Genomic DNA, 22,949 nt, shown 5'->3' on the forward strand with positions numbered 1-22,949 from the left:
AACACAGTCCTCTGTCTGAAATCCGTATTTTCCCTTCTGTTTATGTTCATGTTGTTTATGTCCGGGTCGTAAATTAACGCACGCATGTGCGTGTCCGTGCGCGTCCGTGCCCGTATCAACTTTTTACTTTCGGTTTTAAAACGCTCTCAAACTTCTTTTTTGAGGCACATAATTTACTTTTAAAAAATCGTTTGGATAGAATTTAGTTGTTTAGCTTCATATATGTGGTCAATTTATCATGAAAGAGCCTATTTAAAAATATAAATTCAGAGAACCGTAGGGTCGGGCATTTCCGCGAATTGTATCCGCATAAGGCAACCTATTTTGGGCATGACTCATTTAAAAAGTCCCCCCTGCGTCACCCCCTGGTGGTCGGGGAAAATAACTGCTGGAGGGGCGGTGTTTGACAACAGTTTTTTTCTTTGATTATGTCTGAACTCCCTACAATGCCTTTAAACAATTCTGACAATGTATCTCTGTGTATTATTTGTCTATATTTTCTGCAGTGAGAGTTCTGATTAAACCAGTTGAGACCACTGGTTTACATAGTGAGACAGAGACCTTTGACACAGTGTGGTTGGCCTGCTGTGTGATCCGGAATGACTTGATGAGTTAATAATGACACACGGTTGTGCCAAGTCAGCTCATTCCCTACCCACCGCCTGGGTCTGAAAGATGACCCCATGACAGGGGGATTGTTTACCTCAGCGTGTTTGGTGTCAATGGTGAAACTGGTTGTGTTGCCATGTAAATGTCCTGTTTTCACGTGGATGGGGATAAACAGTATATCGTTGCTGTCGGCCAGAAACCTTATATCGCCTATTTCGACTTTCTATGTTGAAATGAAAATTTGACATTGATTAAGTGAGTCTGTGGGTTTTATAAATAGGTTATTGATCCAAAGAAAAGAGCTTGGGACTAAATAATGACTACATTGGATCCATCAGAACATGAACCACAGGTTATTTTTTCCATTTCCTGAGAAGTAACCATTTTGGATATACAGTACAAGGTTTCTGCCCGACAGCGACCGTATACAAAAGGCGTGCAGCACTACAATAAAACCCTGATATGGATCAAACATACACACCCTCTGTGCAAAGCCCAGGCCCAGCCCGCCCACACTGCTTGTACGTACATGCCACCCGTCACTCAACAACCAAGCACAGGCCTTCTTGATATTAACTATAGCATTAATCGTTTTTGCTCTAACATGTTCTGCCGCTATAGATGCTGAGTGAGCAATCATGTTCACTTGCAGATACTATAGTGTAAACACAGCCTTGCATCTGTAGCACGCTGAGAGGCGTGGTCATGCATGAACTCGCCTCTGGTTCATGTCACAGACAAGCAGATTGCGCTGCCGCACAAAAACAAAGCCTTGCTAAGGACGTCTCAGCCCAGGTACAACATAATTGACTTTTAGATATTTAAGTGAAAGGAAATGTTCTTTGAATTTGAGTGAAAGGAAATGTTCCTTGAATTTGAGTGAAAGGAAATGTTCTTTGAATTTGAGTGAAAGGAAATGTTCTTTGAATTTGAGTGAAGACGTAATAAGCAAAAACATCTCTCTGCTAATCTAATACCTGTATCCACTACAGCCTGCATGACTGTATCATTTTGGACGATATATTGGCCATTATTTGACTTGTTGGCGACATTGCTGTCGGCATTTATGCAGCTGATGTGTCCAGATTAAGCACTTTCAAACCGGTGTCTCTATTTTGTACATTTCATCACTATAGGCAAAATCTTTTGTTTAAAGACAATTCAAATACAAAAATAAAGCAAAATAGCAGATATGCAAGCTCACGTTGTGATGCATTGTGAACAGCTATTTTTGATTTATTTTTTAATCTGGTTTAAAGGAGTAGTTCACACAAAGAAATTACTTATTTTCTATCAATTACACACCCCATGAAGCCTTGAATTCATGGAGATTTTTTTGTTTTTGTCACATTCCTCAGCCAATAAGTGGCTGGTCAGTAGGAGACTCAATTGAGTCTCCTACCGGAGACTTCACTGGTCCTACCGGAGACTCCACTGCTCCTTTAAAGGACGATGTCACCCATTTTCAACCTATCTTCATAAAATTGGTCCTCATTATAATATGGTACCATTTTTGGGTCTCAGAGAAGGTCTGTGGACAGTTCAGAAACCTGCCTAGCAGTGACATCATCGATGGGGAATCCGAGCTAATAGAAACTACAGGCTTTCTATTCCTGGAAAGTTAGCATGCCATAATAGAAGCCATTGTTCTTGCATTAACAAAAAATAGAAAATGTGAAATCTTCATTTGAAATGACCAAAACTGCCTACAGATGATGTAACTGGTAGGCGGATTATTGAAATGTACACAACCCTCACAATTACAAAATATTGATAATCGGTGGTCTAGGACTCAAAGGACTAATAGAAACAGATCAGAGCCCTGTCATACGTGTACTAAGAAGTCCAATGAGCCAAGCACAGGGAGGAGGCTATAGGCCGCTCACGGCAGTCAGTCAGGGACCAGACACAAGTCGAGGCTCAGGTCCACACAGACCAATTTGTGTTGTCTCAGTAGGAAAAGAACAGTGTCTGTTCGGACATGTCTCTCTCAGACAGAACATTCCAGAAAGGCTCCAACGGAATTCTGTTTGTGTATAAACCTGTTTTCATGCCCCCACACTTGACATCGTAAACATGAGAGAGAGAGAAAGAGAGAGAGAGAGAGAGAGAGAGAGAGAGAGAGAGAGAGAGAGAGAGAGAGAGAGAGAGAGAGAGAGAGAGAGAGAGATAATATGTTGCCTGAGACCTTGTGAAGTGATTGATAGTGACCAGATGAATGAATAATTCAAATTTCACCAGGTGGATTATCCCATTGAAACCGGGAAAGCATCTGTGTCATTTTAGATTTTTGGCGTTGGCTATTCAAAAATAGCAGATATACAAGCTCACAGCGCTGCAAGCTTGCACATCTGCAACTTTTGAAAAATCTTGAAAGTGTTAGAAACTACTAATTTAGAAGGCATTCGTAGAATCGGCCTCAGGTTTTAATGGGTTATTACAGAGTGAATTACTGCACTGTTTAGGGGCAATGCCATAAAAAGAAGTGACACACAGGGTGACAAGTTTGAGAGAACGCAACAATGAGGACACACACCCTGTGAACAACCTTCGCACTCACATGGGAAGAATGTACACACACACAGCACAAAACGTGCCATATATTGTGCCATATACTGTGTAGACATAACAGCACCGAATCAAACACTCTCTCTGGGCTTGAAGGATGAAAGTGATGTTATGTAACATATTATGCTTGTGCTGCAGGCCTTTCTTTTTTCCCCCTTTTATTTGCAAGAAATCGGATTCTCATTCCAAAAGTCAGCATACTCGACACAAATGATACCCTGAACAGAATAGATTCAAATTCTATCATCCTATTACACCATTCAGCTCTATTTAGGGTGAATAGTAGGTGTGGAATGCGATTTAAACACATAAACCCTAGCGTCCCTATTCTAGGCATGTCATAATAGGCAAACACTATTATGAACCAAAAAAATAACCAATCTACGAGCTCACAACGCATTGACTGCTTGTAGATGAGTTATTTCCGGCCCCATTACAGACCCCTGGGGGACCCCGGTCAACGAAGTACGTATATAGGGTTTAAGTTTAAGGATAAGGCTTTTCAGCCATGCATGGCATCAGGGCTGAAGGGGGTGTGTGTGTGTGTGTGTGTGTGTGTGTGTGTGTGTGTGTGTGTGTGTGTGTGTGTGTGTGTGTGTGTGTGTGTGTGTGTGTGTGTGTGTGTGTGAGGAAGCAGCTGGTCAGGCTCTATGAAGTATCTCTAACATTATAATAGTAGAGTGGCTGTTTGGATCTGAACACAGTGCACTGTACAACCACTGAACACACACACACACACACACACACACACACACACACACACACACACACACACACACACACACACACACACACACACACACACACACACACACACAGAGGAAAAGTACACATGTACACACACAAAAGGTGTATACATGCAATTAGTACATTAACACATGCACACACCCAGCACACATACAATACATACAGATATAAGCCGAGAGTGCCCACATACACTCAGCACACAGCGGGACAAGAAAGGCAAATGAATATCCTCCATGCAAATAATCCACGCCTTCAACAACAGGCACATGGAACAAATGTCTTCCTCCTAATTAGCGAGTCAAACTTTAACCTTCCCAAACCGCTCTCAGATTTTAGTAACCGACGCACACCTTCAGCAATAAGCCTCGTTTCACTTCCCTGCCTCTTACACTGTGGAGTCTAACAGTAAAAAGTTAGCGTGACCGCTGTACTTACATGACTTCCCAGGCGATGTTGTTCTCTTTCACTGGTGCAGTTCACCTGGCCAGGTAAACGACCTTAGGAGAGGGTGTGTAACATTAGAACTGTCACTGGGAAAGAGAGAGAGGGAGGGAGGGAGGGAGGGAGGGAGGGGGTAGTGAGCCACTGGGCAAATAAAGGACTTTGTCCCAGCAGTCACTGGGCCTGTTCATTGGCTGTTGGTTTTCAGCTGAGAAACGTTATCCGTCCATGTTTTGTCCCGTCCCCGGGGGGGAATTCTCCACCAGGACTGGATCAGGGAGACTGTGTTCCTGTGACAACCGGCCAAGGTGATCAGGAAGTGCTGGAGCCAGGGGGTGGGAGGAGCCAGAGAGTGGGAGGAGCCAGGTGGGGAAAAGAAAAAGGTAAACAGGGGAACTGCCCAGACCTGCTTTGAGAGTCTGGTTGAAGCCGCCCCGGAGATCACTTTTTTCTGTAAAGGGAGAAGACAGCAACACAGACCAGGAGAGAGAGAGAGAGACAGAGAGAGAGTGTGGGGAGGGAGAGAGAGAGAGAGGAGAGAGAAAGGGAGAGGGGGGGAGAGAGAGAGAGGGGGGAGATATGGAGAGAGAGAGAGGGGGGTGGATGGGGAGGGAGAGGAAGAGAGAGAGAATAGGGAGGGAGAGTGGGGGGGGGGGGGGGGCAAAACAATACCTATTTCATGATAATAGGATATTTTGAAATCAGGCAGAAGTTTGAGCTAATTTTCACAAGCTCTGACTGATCCCTGCATGTCACCAGGAAAGCCTATGAGTCGTCTTCTCTTCATACCATGAAGAGGTGTGGACGGCTGTTTGGAAGATGTAAGGGATACACGTCCTAGCATGTCTGTCTATTCCCTGGAAGTAAGGAAAGTAAAGTGACAACATGCTTTCAGGCTTAGATAATGCTACCACGGTGTGCATTTTAAACGTGTGCACGTACAGCACAGATTTGTATACACGCTCCGTCTGCCGTGTTTTTTTGCTGTGGTTTTCCTGCCGTCTGACAATAATTGCTATTTTAGACTTGAGCGCGTGACTCCGGCTTTATTCAAAACAGTCGTTATCCTTCAGTTTTACATGTGGCTGTGATGTTGGATTTTCTCGTACCTCACGCTGGCCCGTTTAAACCCAGGCCCTCTTTGAGCCACAGGTGGTCGAGATTGGACGTCCCCCGGCGTGACGTCGCATGGCGTGAGTCAGCCTGTGACGCATTTGCAGTGGACTCACATCAGTGGCTGGATGTGCAGAGAAAGACCCTTGAGGCAGTCTGCTCGGTTCAGATTGATGTGATCGTATAAAGGCCTCGCTTCTTTCTCATTATCTGTGATTCATGCAGTAATTGGGCAGAAGGAGGAGGACAGGGCAGAGATCTTATTAGAAACATGACTCATATTTTATCCGTCACAGTCAGAGACAGACGCTGAAGTTAAAACGCGTTGTTAGGGTGGGTTAGTTTCTGTGTTATAGCATGTCAGGGCTGCTCTGCCCAAAGAACCAGTGGCTTAATGGTCGCACGCGTAGAACAAAAGCTGCACGCAAATCCTTTGACAACTGACAACAACCTTGCTACAGCTTCTACCAGTCATTCTCCTTTTTAAAATAAAACGAAGCAAAGGAGAATTCCCTTGCGCTTTGCCAAATATACACTAGCCACTTGCCGGCGGCAAGGCCGTTGAGTGTGAATGAGTTTTTAGCAGATAATGCGAGTGTTGCGCATTGTTGCCTTGAGCCTCGATTGTGCAAGTCTCAACTAGGGTGGTACAATGAATCTGTGGACACTGTTCACACACATAGCTGCAGGTTCTGCCTGTAGCTGCAGACCTCCATTATGGAATGTTGACAAATCTCCACTTGATCTGGTTACCTGGCGAAATAACAGCATTTCAGTCTTAATTGTGCAATTTGTGCACTTGGCTTGTTCAATAAAGCCTGAAAAAAGCTCGCACAGATGACTGTTGACTGTCACAACAAGTCAGGAGAATGAAGTAGGGCATTCTCAATGGACCGTGGGGGTCCGTTTGCGTGAGGGAAAGGTCATTTAATATTCTTTGCCTATTGGTATGCAACTCAAACCTCTCTGAGTCGACATGAGCAGCTGGCTTTGGACCGCTTGGAGTGGGCATTCGCTTGACTGTCATCTCACTCGGTCAGAAGCCTGCTTCTGATGGTGCGCCTGCCTTGTAAATGTTTTGAATGGGTTTTTGACATTTTAATGATGTTTTCAGTGTTTTCAGAGTCTACATGGTCTGCACTATGCCAGAGGCATCACTCACAGAAAAGGTCAATTGCCCCCCCTCCCCCCCCCTTGGTGATGTGGTCAAGTGACTCCTGGAGGGGATGACTTTTTGTTTCTTTACTCTACCAGTGTTCTGCTTTCAACCACTGCCTCTTGTCCACAGTATCTTTCCCTCTGCGTCTCTCCTCTCCTTTCACAAAGCCAATGTGACTTTGTCAGGAGCGGGAAAAGTATTAGTCAGCTTGAAGTCGGAAGTCTTCACCCCCAGCAGACAGTCAGACATGAGCTGTGCGTGTCCTCAGAGACAATAGTTGCTTGTTTCCTTCACAGTTGTCATGTCATCTATTGTTCCCTGCTCCTCCCTCATCTCATCTCATCTCCTCCCCACGCACTTCTGTTTACTTTCCATTCCACTAGATGCTATGCAGGTGGAAACGGAGACGTCTCTCTGGCGCGCGCGTGTGTGTGTGTGTGTGTGTGTGTGTGTGTGTGTGTGTGTGTGTGTGTGTGTGTGTGTGTGTGTGTGTGTGTGTGTTGTTGCAGCAGCAGTGTGGTTGTATGGGTTGCAGTGGAGTGAGTGAAACCCGCATCCTGTTTAGTTTCTGCTGAGTCGTAGGCTCCCAGCTGGAGTTGATCTCAACACGGAGATGCAGGTGAAACCAATCTCCCTCACTCTCTGTCTCTCTGACACTTTCTCCTCTCTCTCTTTTTGCACGTGTACACACACACGCACGCACACACACACGCGCGCGCGCACGCACGCACGCACGCACGCGCGCGCAGACACACACGTTTTACTATACTTGTGAGGACATCAATATTTTAGGATGGCGATTTTAAATATGTCATTTTTCAGCTATTAAACAACCATAATACACAGTTTACACGAATGCATGCACGCACGCACGCATGCACGCACACAAACGCACTCTTCTCTCTGTTTGTGTCTCTTCTCGGTTGTGTTTTGCATTCCTGTGACATAACGTTTGTGCCACAGCCCTCAGCGGTTTCAAATCCATCTGCCACACAAGCACGTCGCCTAAAAAGCGCCCGGCTGCTACAACCTCAGGAAACCGCTGTCCTTTTCCCTCACTTTCCCCGGCCGTCATTATCATTTTGTTCGTCTCTCTCTCTCCGTCTCTCATGTGGCGGTGAAAGGTTGCTCGTCTCACTTCCTTCTACACCGCATCCATATTTCATGGAAACACAATGCTAATACGTCTGACCCCTGAGCATGAATATTGAACAGGAAGGCATGAGGGAGGAAGGTCAGCAAATAGACACAGCAGACAGAGCCCTGCTCTCCCTGACCAGACGACCGCCATCATGTCCCTCCATCACCCACTGATGGGATGGCCTGTGTACAGTGGTGGAAAGTAAGTGTTTACCCTACTGTCCTTAAAGGGGAAATCCACCCATTTTCAATATTTAACTATGTCATTAATATAGCATAAAGAAGTTGTGTGGAAATAAGAAAAAAGTTCCCCCCTTTCTGTGTTGCCTTGAAATGGAGGATTGATTGTGGGTTTAACATTGCAAATTACAACATGATGAGTCATCATGTTGTAATTTGCAATGTTAAACCCACAATCAATCCTCCATTTCAAGGCAACACAGAAAGGGGGGAACTTTTTTCTTATTTCCACACAACTTCTTTATGCTATATTAATGACATAGTTAAATATTGAAAATGGGTGGATTTCCCCTTTAAGACCCCATTAAGACCTGAGGCCGATTCTATAAATGCCTTCTAGATCAGTAGTTCTCAAACTCTTTCGTACCAAGGACCCCCAAAATGATATGTGTTTGGCCGTGGACCCCCATCTGAAAAGGTTTTGTGCCAGGGACCACCCAGAAGAGAACATTTGTGTTCAAAAATTCAAACACTTTAAAAAATGTTACTATATATATATATATATATATATATATATATATATATATATATATATATATATATATATATATATATATATTGCTAAAATGTCACTCATGCTTTCCCTGTTTTAATGGGTTAAGTAACGTTTTATCACTTCACTTGCATATGTTTATTTTTTTCGATACTTCTACTCCACTATGTCAGAGACATACATTACATTTTTTACTCACCTACAATTATTTGAAAAGGTCAATTACTCGTTACTTTGCAGATTTAGATTATTATAAAAAAATACATTAACCAATTAAGCCATATCTCATACTTTGTCTATTCAAAAATAGCCGATCTACGGGCTCACAACACAGCGCATTCTTGATAAGTTGTGTATGTTTGATGTTGTGTGTGATTGTGTGTGTGTGTGAGCACGTGTGTTCACGCGTGTATGAGCATGTAGCGTTTGTGTATGTGTGTAGGCAACCCGGTGTTCTGTGAGATCAGGCTGGTGTACTGTAGGTGTGTGTGTGTGTGTGTGTGGTTATCACATGTTATTCTTAGCTTCACGCCATGAGTCATCTCCATCAGCAGCAGCCAGTCTAATCAGACTGGTGGAGATGTGTTGGTTGAGTGACAGGTGATGCTGTGTGCTTCTATTACACTGCAGGGCACACTAATGAGGCCGTCCTGCTGGCCAGCATCTGTGGCCTTACACCAATTCACCTTCAACGCCCTCGCCCAGCACACACACACTGTACACACACACACACGCACACACATACACACCCATGCACTAGCAGACACACATACACACACTTACAGACACACACCTACAAAAGAACATACACACTCACGAGCGCATGCGCGCGCGCACACACACACACACACACACACACACACACACACACACACACACACACACACACACACACACACACACACACACACGCATACACGCACACACACACATGGTGCATGAGCTTGTAGATCGGCTATGACACCAGTGTGGGAGGGAGCATTAATGAGGCCTTAATACACACCAACACACTGAGCGCACAAATATGACACGCGTCAAATCTCTTGACATGGCTTGGCTCGTCGGCACCGGGGGAAGACATAATGAAAACTTTAAGAGCTCCAGCCTGTAGGTGAACGGTGTGTGTGTGTGTGTGTGTGTGTGTGTGTGTGCGCGTGCGCGTGTCGTGTGTGTGTGAGACTGTGTGTGTGCCCCCGGAGTGTCCGTCTTCATTTGGGGAGTGCGTGTGCGTGGTGTCAGGGCTAAAGTGTAGTTTTGGCAGCGGGGAGATTAAGTGCATTCATCTTCATTTGTTGGCCTGGCGTTAAGCTGTGTTACCTGGCTGGAACAGCAACGCTCCGCTTCCCCCCCGTCCAGAGGCCCGGACCACCGAGGACACACAGCCACACACCAGCGTTGCCATGTCTGATTACTATAAGCGACTTTGGGCTTGTTTTTCTGAAACATTGCTAGTAAATTATTGGTAGTTTCAGGTTGCTTTTTTTTGGGTTCTCGTTTCTAAAGTGTAGTTGCTTATTTGGGCTTGTTTCCTAATGTTGTTTAAACCAGTGGTTGTCAAACATTTTCATGTGAAGGACCCCCATTAAGATGTATTTGTCCACGCACCTCCCGATCTAAATGTTTGTGCCAGGGGCCCACGTACCAGATTTGAGAGGTTAAAAAAAATATTCAAAATGTTGCTTTTTTTTGTTGTTTGAAAATAGCAGATCTACAAGCTCACAATTCTTTTTTTTCTGTCTCTCTTTCTCAAATTGACCTCTTTCTAAGGCTGTCCTCAACTAAAGAGATTTGGAATCAACTAGTTATAGGAATTTATAGACTGACTAGAGGTTCCTCACACCTACGTTGCACCGCCGATCCGACTGATGTGGGCATATATGGAGATCTCTGAGGCAACGGCTGTGGTCTTTGTGTCCACATGCACTGTGTAAGTGGGAAAATGTGACACATATCACGTAGGAGCATTAATAAGTGTTCTACCGATTGAACAATAATGTAGTATTACACAGTGTGCGGTAAATATGAAATGTGCAAGCATAAAATGTAGTTTAGTAGATTGCCCATGGCATGCATTATTATTTGTGCATAGTGTGGAGGCAAATGCACGACTGGTGTGGCAGAAGAAGGGAAACGGGACAGGAACGGATAAACCTCCCACTAGGCGATTTTAATATAGGATTGATTTGATGATTTAATCAACAAATATGTAGAAAAGTGTTTGGTGATGTTTGAGAACTGAACATGTTAATGTTGATTTCACAATGTCAAGCCTATAGAAACGACTAGTCGACTGACAAAGTCTCTGTTGACTTAGACCAGTGGTTCTCAAAGTGAGTTCCTTGATGGGGTTCCAAATGGTCCCTTACAGGTCAGTGGTCTGAGTGCACACATTATGTACCTCTCTCCATCACATTCTGTCTAGCTCACTAGCGACTCCTCCTTTCTGCCTTAGCTACAGTACATTCTTTCATCTGTGCACAGTAATTTGTTCAATTAACACTGAGAGTGTAACCAAAGTGGTTCTAAATGGATAGATTTGATTGTGTATTCTGCTAAGCATCCATCCCCTCATGTTGTAGCCGTACAAATGCATTTTATTACTGTATGATTTCACTTGTTGTCATTGTAGCATTTGATAAATAACACAACAGATAATGTCCATGGACTCTGAATGATGTGTATTCCCAACGGTTACACACCAGCTGCCGCACACACGTACATGTGTGCACGCACGCACGCACGCACGCACGCACACACACACACACACACACACACACACACACACACACACACACACACACACACACACACACACACACACACACACACACACACACACACACACACACACACACACACACACACACACACACACACACACACACGTTCCTGAGTCCTGACTAATAGCTTATTGAATACGTCGTCATTTCCCCCTCGTATTAATTTGTCATAGCGGCGAAAATTAAAATCGACTGTCCTACTTTATCAATGCCCATGACTCTGTCACCAGAAAAAAATATATTTAACACTCTGCTACCTTTGATAACAATGCTACACAATTCTTCCTGCATGCATGCTCAGATCCCTATGAGCTATAGGTAGGTAAATAATGTAATAGTGTAAATCAGGGGTTCCCAAATGTTTCAGCTCAAGAATCAAAAGATACATTTCTTGTCTCCCTACCTCACCCTATTTAAAAAATAGTAAAAATGGCCTACAAATAGCTTATATCTACAAGAACATGTACTATTTTCACTATTTCTTGTTTTTAAATTTAAATTTAAATTTGGGGGGATTTTTTTTTTTTTTTTTGAAATTCTTTTGAAAAATATTTGACTTTTTTAAGTTCTGAAACTCAATCTAAATCTCATGCTTTTTATTTTATCTTTGTAAATCTTTTGAAATAATCAATTTTTTTGATATTTACTTCCGACCGATAAAAATGGGTCCGGACCCATTGTTTGGGAAACACTGGTGTAAATACTACGTGACTGTGATGCTCACGGATGTTTTGGATGCTTGCATGGTTGTTTTAGTTGCTGTCTAGGTTGGAGTGATGAAAAGGCCACGCTCCATTACTCTGGTTGAGCTAGGGAACAGAGCACAGTGACACGAGCCAGAGCCAGAGCCACTTGCGCTCTTCAAACGCCACCTTGAATCAGCGACGCAAGGACAACCATGAGAGATTGAAAGCATTTGAGGACGCGTGGCCTGAAGAGACCCGCCGCAGCCAAAGAGAGGGGGAAGTAGAGCAAGATAAAAAGGTGCGACAGCATATGTCAAGTGAAGTATTACTTCAAATGAGGAGTAACTTCACACTAAAGCCAGATTTATACTTTGTTGTGAGCTTGTAGGACATCTGTTTTTGCTGCGCTCACATTTGCATATTGGTCGCATTGGCGATTCTGGACAACCAGATTTCTAAATTATATATGCCAATAGAGTACCGAAGTCCTGATGTCATTCGACGTCACTCTTGAGTCACAGAAGTATTTTTTTTAATTGAAAACCCCCATAGAGAAATCTTAGATTGCGTCATAAAAGAACTGTGTTCCAAAAATAAAAGAAATCTGCCAGGAGATTCTGTCAGGGATGTTACTCTGTGTCGTTTATGATATTGAGTTACATTTGATAACGTCTGCGTTTAGAGAGAAAAAAAATAGTACTTTTTCACCGTCAGCTGATGCTTCATGTCCGTATGAAAAAAATTGCCCGATTGATTTGTTTATTTTTGGAGCACAGTTCTTATATGATGCGATCAAAGGTTTTTCTAAGGAAAAAAATACTCCGTGACCCAGGGGATAGCGGCCTCTAGCGGCAGTGATGTCAGACTTCGGTGCTCTACACGGGCGTATCAGTCGGACTGGCGGTTCTGGACATCCGTCTATTGGACTGACTGATGCCTTATATCTGGTTCCTTAACTTTCATTCATTCATTTTTCTAGCTGGGACCAAACAGGCAGAAAAAAGTGTAAAGCGAGGAGCTGAGAGTGTGCAGTGGTGTGAAGGTAAACCAACCGGACAGCAACAAGGGGGAAGTGGGGGGAAGCAGATTGTGTCTATTTCCTGTCGTGCGTGAACGTGCGTCAGTGGGCTGCAGTGGACTGAGACGGCTTGTTTCTGAGCTCCTTGAATAATTACCTGGGTGACGAGGCAGGGGGCCATGCATGGGACTAAAAGCATCGCGTGCGTTACCTACTGTACCAAAACCAGCTGTCCAGAAAAAAAACACCCTACAAAGCTACTTTTGAAAATAGCAAAGTTTGGTCACGCGGCTGCACAGTGCAGAGTCTAAACCGAAGAACAACACACAATTAATAATGAACGGACATATACGCTAGCCTATACACTACAGAAATCCACCGCTGTGCATTTGTCCTGCCGTACAGTAATGGGCTGCTGCAGCAAGGCCTTATTATAGTGGCTGTCTTTTTCAATTGTAAACGCTGTACATACAGTTCAACGGAAGAGACATAAACCCAGTTTTATGTTAACAGAATCTCATATTTCAAAGACTGTGTGTGCTTATTTATATACGCTTAAAGGAACCGAAGTTGAATTGCTGTACATTGTACTGTACGCCTCTGAGCTAACCAGGCGTCGCTGTTCGGGCAGAAACCTCGTATCTCCGTAGTTCAACTTTGCCCTACTTCGCTGTGTGACAGTGTCGAGTAAAACTAGGGAAATTAGCAGATCCACAAGCAGATCATCTTTTGTATATAGTGTTTGTATTTGTTGATGACATGTGTTATTGTGTTCATTTTGTATGCTATTGATTAATTGAATACATAGGACCACAATGAAAACAAGTCCCCAGGACTTTTAGCTTTATGTCTTATGTCTTACACGTGCCGTTTACATTTCTGACTAATAAAGTATTTGTCATTTTTTTGCTATTAACTTGTGACTAAATAATAACTAATTGGATCCTTTCTAACACAGGCTCTTTCTTTTTTTTACATTTTCTCAAAAGTTAACGGTTTTGGACATAATGAGGTTTCTCGCCTGCCAACGACAGAGGGGAGTTGCAGTGCAGAAAGCAGTGGTGGAAGAAGTACTGAGATGTTTTATTTAGGTAAAAGTATCAATTCCACAATGTAGAAATACTCTGTTACATGTAAAAGTCTGGTTACATTCAAAATGTGCTTGAGTAAAAGTACAAGAGTATTGGCATCAAAACGTACTTAAAGTACAAAAAGTAAAGGTACAAATTACGCAGAATGTCCTATTTCAAAATGTGTACAAATCTCTTGAAAATAGCAGACTTACAAGCTCACAACACATCGCATCGCGACGCGTTGTGAGCTTGTAGATCGGCTTTTTTCATATAGCCAAAGTATATACAGTAGGGCTGAAGAGGTTAATGCATGTTTTCTAATAATCCAAATCTACAAAGTAACCAGTAACTAAACATTTCAAATAATTGTAGTGAAGTAAAAGGTACAATATTTGCCTCTGAGATGCAGTGGAGTAGAAGTAAAAGTATTGAAAATTGGAAATACTCAAGTAAAGTAAAAAAAAATCCTCCAAATTGTACTTAAGTACAGCACATGAGTACAGTAAATGTACTTAGTTACTTTCCACCACTGGCAGAAAGAGTGCTTGGTGCAGCGAGCTTGAGGCAGAAAGTGGGACTTGTACAATGACTGTGTATCCTATCTATACGTTGGCCTATATATTATGATGAGGAGAGAGGAACAGGACTGTCCCACTAACCTGTCAGAGAGCTGGTGTCTATTTTTAAAGACGAATACCGCTGCTAAAGTCAAGTGAGGGGACTGGGTTAAAGTTGAAGTGAGACCTTATTTAACCACTTAAGGCTGACGCCACAACAATGGCAGAGCTACAAGCTCACAGTTGCTCACGTTGTGCTGTGAGCTTGCATATCTGCTATTTTCATTGTGCGTCACTGGTGTATGACAAGTATATTTTAAGCATATAGGCCTAGGCTATTTTGGTGATTTTTTTTGCCTACAATGACAGGCCCAAAATAGGGCAGTCATGATGTATACAGCCATATTTTCAACTGAAAAAAGTGTTGATACAGGTAGAACTGTCTTCAAGAAACCACCGAAGCTGAAAAAAAGCTGCACTCCAAAATGACAGATAAAAGACATTGGCTCAGACACACATTCTATTTATTGAGAACTGTCGTCTGATAACTACTCGCCTTTCATGTACAATTATTCAATCAAATCACATTACATACATACATACATACATACATACATACATACATACATACATACATACATACATACATACATACATACATACATACATACATACATACATAGTGTCACGTTGTTTCAGTAGATCTGCTATTTTAGTTATGTTTTTAAACTGAAAGTTAAAATGGTTAACCGTGTCTATGGGTTTTAGAAATATTTAACTTAACAAGAGCTTGTGACTATACAAAAAATACATTGGATCCATCAACTGCATCAATCTATAAAATAACCATTGTGACCTTGTAGATCGGCTATTTTCAGCAAAGAGATTTGGTGTCGAGGGAAAAAAGGAAGGGACCAGTTACAGACCCCTGGGGGACCCTGGACAACGAGGTATACAGGGTTTAAGTGGAAACGCTAGCGGCTCCGCTACTTAGCTCATATTTCCATGTTGTCTCAGAAGCAGCAGCAGCACGTATAGATAACTGAATGTATAATGTTCCTCTGGTTCAGCTTGCAGCACTTAAAGTGCCTTGAGACACAACGGGAGGTCTTAGAGCATCATCATCATATACATACACATACACACATGTACATGTACATGTACCCAGCAGGCCCACCTTGCATCTCAAGGGTGCCCATGGGGAGCAGATGCATGGACTCGTCCTAATCCTCCATGACATTTACATGAAGATCAGAGGACATGTGAGACCCTCCATCCACCTCCTCCATCACAAATCCCACCTGCCAAGAGATGCTGAGGAGCCTGCATGAAGAATCATGCTCTAGCTAGCCTATATGACGTGGTTATATAAGAGTCAGAGATTCTCAACCTTTTTCATTTCAAGGTCTCTCGGTTTGATATATGTCTTAGGCCACAGACCCCATTTCATATCTCTGGCACCGCGATCTGCACCATAAACACTTTAACTCTGTGAGCGTACAACTACAAATGGAACCAAATGGACATGGAGTGAGTTATGACATAGTCAATTCCAGTGTTCTGTCAAATTGGCCTCAAGTTGTTTATAGGAAACCCTATGTGAAAAGTCATTATTTTCACATTAAGCTATTATGGTGAGAATGTTATTAACCATCTATCAAGATTGATGAAAGATTGAACACACTTTGAATGATCTTCAAAAGAAAACCACATCATTCATTGCCCCCAAATCCTGCTGGAGGTTATGGCCTCCCTTAAGATAAATAGTACATGGTTAAGATAATATTAAATGTTCTGCATTGGTGAAAAGACAAGTAAGCAGTGTAAATGATCTTCGCTTGCTGATTGTAATGGTATGAAGGTATTTTTAAAAACCTTTTTAACTCGATGATGCAGTATGAAATGCAGGGACAAAGCGGGGTCCGGGGACCTCCAGGGGTTCCAGGGGGTCCCTAGTAAATTGAGTTAATATCGCATCAAATTTAGTTTAATCACTTAAAACAAAATTGTCGGATATTTGAAAATACCTGTTGTGAGCTTGTAGATCTGCTATTTTCAAAACATCTTGAAAATGTGTGAAATGTTTGGAATATTTTTTGAAATATTTTAAGAACACAAATGGGGATCTCTGGGGGTCCGTCGGCAAATATATGAATTTGGGGGTCCTTGACATGAAGAAGTTTGGGAACCTCGGTATTACACAAGCTTCGCTCATAGAAACTCAATGGTTCTGACGATAGGTGTTTGTAGGTCTGTCATCTGTTTTACTAGAGGTGGGTCATGAGTTCAACTAAATGATCTGCCATGTTGAATCTCCAGTGTCAACATACTCTGAAACGTCCACTTTTAACGAGGTCGAAGCGCGACGACCCTGTTCATCTGTGAAGCATGTGGACGTAAACATCACAGGACCTGGGTGTTGTGTGAACGCAGACGACCCGGTATTTACTGTGACCATAGTGTGGTTAGAATGGGTCAAACGGGGGGTTGAACCATGTTACATTTTCTGTGTCAAAGCTAGGTTTTGTGTGTGAAAGTTTTCTATACCTTTTAAGCTTGCTACAGACTGTAGCAGCCTTGATCAGTGCGATCATTTAGCTGGGTTTAAGTGGAAGCATACCCATATTAAAATGGCCTTGGGTAGCAATGGCCCAGATGAACAACTCTGGCAAACATGACTACATAATGGAGTGTGTCTGGACCGGGTCCATTTTGACACTTTCAGGGTGAAACACTTTGGGTTTTATCGTGTGGAGTTTAGCCATGTTATTGTTTGACAGCTACTCACAATGCCATCAAACCCTCTTGCACAATATGCATGAGTTTCAGGCCAAAGGGACACATCCACCATTTGTTATTCTCACTAAAACATCTGCTATTAATGGATGCTTGAAACCAAGACAAAATCAGCCTGGATTCACGACATAATCCTTCATCTCGGTCACGTCATCGGCATAAACAGTACACAACGAAATGCACACAAATCCAAATGCACAGACAAGATAAGTTCTAAACAATGAATGTGTTCCAAAACTGGCATTTCCCTCCCAGTTATAGAACGGTTGCAAAGCAGAGAGCCAGCTGCTGTTTAGTGTTTCTGAGCATGGCATCATTCTGGGCAAGGCCTGTAGAGGCAGGGATGATTTAAATCCCATAAATATTCATGACATGCTCCTCCTCCTCTCTCCTCCTCTGCCCTCCTGTGATCGCTTAGCAGCACATCCAAGAAAGCTTCAACACTCTGCATGCCGTGACTTCCTAAGGGACGCACACGACTTATTACCACGGGCAAGTTCCACATGTTTGTTTCTACATTTGTTAAACAAGCAAGGAGGAAAACAACAAAACGAAAGCAGAATATTCAGCACAGAACATCATACCATGCACCGGTGATACATGGGCAAAATGCTGAGTTTTTACAATTTACGGCTCAACTTTGGCGCCTAGGGGTAGAAATCAACGCGCTTTTGGCGGCACCAACAAGATAAAAACCTCAGGCTGATCAGACAATGCGTTCTTGCAAAAAGATGTTTGCTACTCATTATCACATGACTCCAGAGATCATGTTTACAACATTATGTGAGGGTTGGAGGGTTAAGAGGAGCTTCTAAAAGTGTCAAAATGGCTAATGTAGGTTGGCCTACATCGTGACGCATCTTGACCCTCTACGGGGACCTACCACGGGTCACAGACAAAGTCAGAGAGAGAAGGATGAGGCTGGCAGGGCACTGCGTCAGGCACCCGGAACTAGAGGCAAGCAAACTGACACTATGGGAGCCAACCCAAGGCAAAGCCAGGAAACGCAAGAAGTGCACCACCTACGTAGTGCACTGTGGCGCGACAGCTTAGCTAACAACACCGTAGAGCTCAAGACCCTGATGTTAGATAGGAGAGTGTGGAGGGCAGTGATTCAGGAGTCCCGAGTTGGTGTTGGCTAGACCGCACTCTCGCATCGCATCTTGACCCAGGCCAGGGAAAAGATAGTTTGTTTCTACGACTTAGTTAACATTACATTAAGCAAAATATGGAGTTGTTGCAGTGCATCCACGAAGACGATTGGTATATTTTCTCCCCCTTTGAACGTACATGCCAAGTTTGATAAACGTACTGTAACTACGAATTCTGAAACACATCCACACTAACAACAATCATAATTACCATGATTGGTTGTGTTTGAATGTTTTTTAACATTATTGATGACATGATTACGCTGTGTCATACTGTAATTGTTGCCATATAAATAAACATGGCTGCTAACTTGCTACGTAAGCCATTGTTTCCTGGTTGCCGTCTGATTACACCGTTTCGTTATATACAGTATGTTGGTGTGTGTGTGTGTGTGTGTGTGTGTGTGTGTGTGTGTGTGTGTGTGTGTGTGTGTGTGTGTGTGTCTCGCAGGCAGCCACCACATTACTTCTATGTTGTATTGATTTTCATCATGGTGACATCACCACAGACCTCTGGTCATTGTCCTCACCGCTCCACTGTTTCACTGGGACAGCTGTTTTGTGATGCATATAGCCGGCCAGCGATGGGAACACGGCCCTTTGATGTCACACACACTCTGATCCGCCCCGTTCAGCCTCGGGGCTGGCTTTGAAAGTGTCACCTAGCAGCTGTGTCTGTGTATTCAGGTAATGGGGGAAAAAACTGTGTTCTAATGGATCCAATGTAGTTATTATTAATCACAAGCTCTTGTTAAGATTTTTCAAATGCAGCAACAATAGCAGATCTATAAGCTCACAACACGTCACAATGCGACACGTTGTGAGCTTGCAGAGCTGATATTTTTGCTACTTTTGAGTGAAACTCATAGAACGAAATATGGCATTAATATACGGGGAAAAAAAACATAAAAAGTTGTGGATATACAAGGTTTCTGCCCGACAGTGACAATATGCAAAGTGGCAAAAAAAACAACAATAAAACTTCAATAATATCCATTCAAAGTATGTTTATACTTTGGTTATCAACGCTATAAGAGTTTCAAATCCCAACACTGTCCACTAAATAGTGCTCATATTGTACTTAGACACGTGTGATGAAAGATACTGGTTTGAGGGCAGTAACAGACAGTGTGAGAATGATTTGTGTGGTTGTTGCACAATCACAGCCTCATGCGGAGGAAAAGAAAAACCATGTCCTCTTATTTTCCACTGGGTACTTTTTTGTTTTGTTTTGTTTTGCAAACAATGTGCCTTTGTCTTCCTGGGTGTCCGATACCGTGCGTGCAATGTTACCAATATATACAGGACACACACGCACGCACACACACACACACACACACACACACACACACACACACACACACACACGCACACACACACACACACACAGAGTACGCACAGCTCTTATAACCACAGGGGTGACAACATATACTGTATTAAAGCATGCAACAATGCCCGAGCTCTCTGAGAAAAAAGGCTGAGCAACATCACAGTCAGATGATGAATAGCAGCATTTGAAGGATCTGAATGTCAGCTTGATAAGAAGAGCACAGGGGAGCAGGAGAGACACCACGTTAAAGGGAACCAATGCTATGTCTAGTGCGTCACACTGAGAGAGAGAGAGAGCGCAGGGGGACTTCATTTTGGGGGCACAGGAAGGACGCGGGAATGGCAGAGAGAGACTCAAGCCTTCTAAAGGCTGTCTTACGGAGGGTTCAGTGGTGGAAGAATTTCTCTGATACTGTATGTTATTTAACCACTTAAACCCTCTATTCTTAGTCAAATGGACCTGAGTTGCAACTGTACTTGGTGTGCTGTTTTTTTTACCTCAACAAATGTCTTGAAAATAGGCGATATGCAAGCTCACACCACGTGAGCAGAGGCCAGAGAGACAGTGTTGGATGGATGGTGTTGGGGACAGAAGGACAGTGTTAGGTGGAGGATAGAGGGTGGGCTGTGTGTGTGTGTGTGTGTGTGTGTGTGTGTGTGTGTGTGTGTGTGTGTGTGTGTGTGTGTGTGTGTGTGTGTGTGTGTGTGTGTGTGTGTGTGTGTGTGTGTGTGTGTGTGTGTGTGTGTGTGGTTCAGACGACTGTAGGAGAGGAGAGCCGGGATTAATGGACCTGTGTGTAAAATGAGACTGTCCCCCGAGGGACTGCTGGGGTCAAGCAAGAGTGACACTTGGAGCTCTCTCTCTCTCTGCCTGTGAGTCTCTCTCTCTCTCTCTTTCTCTCTCTCTCTCTCTCTCTCTCTCTCTACATCCTCAGCTTTATGCCATCCCATGTCCTCACACCACTCTCTAGGTTTCTGCCCCCCCAGAGGCCGGGCTCTATGACGTTAGCCAGAGGCTGGAGGTGAAGCACCACAGTCGGGATGGAAGCGGGGCGGGTGAGGTGACGTTAGGCCAGGTGACAGACGTCAACAGAGAGGCTAGTGATGAACGCACACACACTCATGCACGCACACACAATCTCACACACACGTAGGCACGCACGCTCTACGAATGAACATGAACATACGGTTACAAATAAGGTTGGAAGTGCACATTTTTAGAATAATCCTTTGTCTGACCCTCTTCACCGAGGGGATTAACGGGACCGCTGTGAGCTTAACAGAGTGTGATGTCTCTGCCCCCAACCCCCTGCCCCCTCGCCTCCCCACCACACACACACACACACACACACACACACACACACACACACACACACACACACACACACACACACACACACACACACACACACACACACACACACACACACACACACACACACACACACACACACACACACACACCCCGTACTGACTCCAGATGCTAACAGCATGCACTGGCTCCTGTCCGCCTGTCTCTCCTGGGCAGCACAACAGCGGCGGCAGCAGTGTTCTCAGCAGTGGTGAGAAATGTACTCCAATTTTTGGTAAAAATGTGTCAAACCTTTAAAAAAAAATAGCAGATCTACAAGCAAACTTGTAGATCTGTTATTTTCAATTAGACAAACTATAACTTAATTGGTTGATGTACAGTATATTTTGTAATCATTCTAAATCAAAATCTACAAAGTAACTAGTGACTAGTTTTCAAATAATTGTTGTGTAGTAAAACAATACAATTGTACCTCTGAGGTGAAGTTGAGTATACACTAGTGAACATTTTAAGTACTCAAGTAAAGTAAAGTAAAAGTACCTCAAATTTGTAAGTAAGTACATTACATGAGTAAATGTTTCTTTCCACCACTGGTTCTCAGACAGCCCAGGTAGAGCCAGCGTGCCAATGTGCATTGCCACTGTGCTCTGCCAGCCGTTGTGCATCGATGCTAAAGCACACAGCGACACAAGACAAGAACAGAAAGTACTGAGATAGAGAGAAGGGGTGGCAGAGAGATAGAGAGAAGAGGGGTGGCAGAGAGATAGAGAGAAGGAGGTGGCAGAGAGATAGAGAGAAGGGGTGGCAGAGAGATAGAGAGAAGGAGGTGGCAGAGAGATAGAGAGAAGAGGGGTGGCAGAGAGATAGAGAGAAGGAGGTGGCAGAGAGATAGAGAGAAGAGGGGTGGCAGAGAGATAGAGAGAAGAGGGGTGGCAGAGAGATAGAGAGAAGGAGGTGGCAGAGAGGTAGAGAAGGGGGTGGCAGAGAGATAGAGAGAAGGAGGTGGCAGAGAGATAGAGAGAAGGAGGTGGCAGAGAGATAGAGAGAAGGAGGTGGCAGAGAGATAGAGAGAAGGAGGTGGCAGAGAGATAGAGAGAAGGAGGTGGCAGAGAGATAGAGAGAAGGAGGTGGCAGAGAGATAGAGAGAAGGGGTGGCAGAGAGATAGAGAGAAGGGGGGTGGCAGAGAGATAGAGAGAAGGAGGTGGCAGAGAGATAGAGAGAAGGAGGTGGCAGAGAGATAGAGAGAAGGAGGTGGCAGAGAGATAGAGAGAAGGAGGTGGCAGAGAGATAGAGAGAAGGGGTGGCAGAGAGATAGAGAGAAGGGGTGGCAGAGAGATAGAGAGAAGGAGGTGGCAGAGAGATAGAGAGAAGGGGGTGGCAGAGAGATAGAGAGAAGGAGGTGGCAGAGAGATAGAGAGAAGGTGGTGGCAGAGAGATAGAGAGAAGGTGGTGGCAGAGAGATAGAGAGAAGGAGGTGGCAGAGAGATAGAGAGAAGGAGGTGGCAGAGAGATAGAGAGAAGGTGGTGGCAGAGAGATAGAGAGAAGGAGGTGGCAGAGAGATAGAGAGAAGGAGGTGGCAGAGAGATAGAGAGAAGGAGGTGGCAGAGAGATAGAGAGAAGGTGGTGGCAGAGAGATAGAGAGAAGGAGGTGGCAGAGAGATAGAGAGAAGGAGGTGGCAGAGAGATAGAGAGAAGGAGGTGGCAGAGAGATAGAGAGAAGAGGGTGGCAGAGAGA

The 22,949-nt window shown here is 43.9% G+C and overlaps 1 protein-coding gene across 2 annotated transcripts in view; it reads right to left on the reverse strand.

The window, feature by feature from the left end:
* lnx1 (ligand of numb-protein X 1) overlaps positions 1-4,671 on the reverse strand; it is a 64,864-nt gene extending 60,193 nt beyond the window's left edge. The window contains exon 1 of one of the 2 annotated variants that reach the window (XM_084066795.1): positions 4,360-4,671. The gene's annotated coding sequence lies outside the window, so the exon portion shown is untranslated. The remainder of the gene's footprint in view (positions 1-4,359) is intronic. The other variant, XM_084066796.1, reaches the window with a different exon arrangement.
* Between the last annotated feature and the right edge of the window lie 18,278 nt (positions 4,672-22,949).

This window comes from Gymnoscopelus microlampas (assembly GCF_963454915.1).
Source record: "Gymnoscopelus microlampas genome assembly, chromosome: 9".
Lineage (NCBI taxonomy): Eukaryota > Metazoa > Chordata > Actinopteri > Myctophiformes > Myctophidae > Gymnoscopelus > Gymnoscopelus microlampas.